This window comes from Rhagoletis pomonella, unplaced genomic scaffold, assembly GCF_013731165.1.
Source record: "Rhagoletis pomonella isolate Grant_MI unplaced genomic scaffold, Rhpom_1.0 Rhpom_scaffold_00002, whole genome shotgun sequence".
Lineage (NCBI taxonomy): Eukaryota > Metazoa > Arthropoda > Insecta > Diptera > Tephritidae > Rhagoletis > Rhagoletis pomonella.
In genome coordinates, this window is record NW_023458556.1 from 46616993 (window position 1) to 46619114 (window position 2122).

Genomic DNA, 2122 nt, shown 5'->3' on the forward strand with positions numbered 1-2122 from the left:
AATGTATGAAAATGTACGCAAATCGATTGTTACCTGTGTGCAGTGTGACCGTTTTGATCCAAGTGGACCATAATGTGTTTTTCGATGAATTTGCCAGAGATGTTTACAATTTCTTCGAACATAGTGCTAAAAGTGTGGATGAAGTAGCCAAGTTTCAAAACTACGTTGGTGTTAAAAATCATAAAATTGTCACACGTTCGCTGGTTATCGCTGAAGCAAGCTGTTGATCGTTTAATGTTCCAGTTGAGCGCGTTGCAATTATTTTTCATATCTTGTTTCAATGACGGTGTGAACCAAGTGCGAGCAATTGCCGAAAAATTTGATTCCGCACCAATAAAAATTTATTTTTTACTTTTGTCAAATATTTTGGATATTGTCAATCGAATAAACATTTCAGAGTGAATCATACAGATTGGATAAGTTATAAAACAACTTTGAAAGAAACCATAAACTTACAGGCTAACCTAATATTCGCGGCTTGCGTTTTGGTACGCATGCCGTCGAATTTGTTTTTTTGCGTCACCCGAAATTGACTTGCATGCGTTTGCATTTGATTTCATTGAGCAAAACGTCAAAACAAAATGTCACGCAGAACAAAAATTGGAATTTGAGTTAGCTTCATACGCACGCCGTTCAATTTCGGTTGATCTCATACAAGTTGCATGTGCATGAGAAATGTTTCGACAATAAATTGGCGGCGTGCGTGAATATTAGGTTAGCCTGTTATATTGCCTTTTTTTGTCAATCCAAACTATATGCCAAGTAACCCAACTGATATAGACGTTTGTAACCCAGATAATCATTTACCTATTAAGAAAGTATATATTACTTGTGCCGCAGAGACGTATATGGGCAAATCTAAAAAACAGGTAACCTTGGTGTTATTTAGCTTTATTTTCACTGTTGGAAACTATATCAAGCTGGTTGCTTTTGGATATAATTCATTGACTTATACTTGAAGCCACAAAAAAGATTTGGATCAATTTGCTGCATAACTTTTGAATTATAGGTGTTTAAATTAAAAAAAATAATGAAAACAAGTAAATTTTTTATGTAATTTGTAAGAGGGGCAAAATTAATTATGTCATAACTTTTGAAGCACACCATATTCTCATTTGAAATTTAATGGACATTTAGCACTTATGTGTATACTTCATATGTAGTAGGTAAGAAAAGTGTGAATTAAAAAATAACGAAATGGCAAGTAACTCAAAGTCTGTAACTCCACATTTCACCATTTTCAACATTTTCGGTTTATCGTGTATAGTTTTTGAAGCATTTAATTTTAAGAACTTTTTAAGTATGTATCGTATTCTACAAACAATTACGAATAATTTGACAACTTAGCAAGAGGTGTGCTTTCAGAATAAACCATGTTTTAAAGATAAAATATTCTGAGATCTCGAGCGTAATTTTTATTCCAAAAATATCTTATTTGAAGGCACATTTGGAAAATACGTCGAAACGATCTAAATATTTTTATAACTAATAATCCTTATAACGTTGTATATACCTGTAAAATGCTTCAAAAAAATGTTCTCTAGAAGTGTGCGAAAACGCCGATTTAGTACTTTTAATTATTTTCCTTCTTATAGTCAGAATATTTCGAGCGTGGTATCAAATCAAATTTTTTTCGACAAAGTTTCTGATAGTTGCTCTTACTTAATTGGAGCCTTTTAAATTCAATCGCGTCCCCAGTTTTTCCCGATTGTCTCCAGTTTTGGAGATAGCGGTACTTGAAACTTTGCTTAAATTTTAACTATTTTATAAAAAAACCCCTCCGTTTTGAAGATATTTTACTACAATTTTGCACACGCTTGTATTTTAACATTTCCTTCACCATCTCATAAAATCATCGAAATCGGTTTACTCTAAAATATACCATCCCATACAACTGATTGACCAGAGACGTTGTTTTGCGTTATAACTCCTCCAATTAAGCATGTAAAAATTTAGTATAGGTTCACTTTAACATATAGCACGCATACAATTTATTATTCAGATATGAAATTAGAGTTATAGCGCAAGAACACATATCTGAGTAATCAGTTGTATTGGAGCTATACGTTAAAGTGCAACCATTTCGATAGTTTTAAGGAATAATTAAGGTAATATTAAAAAA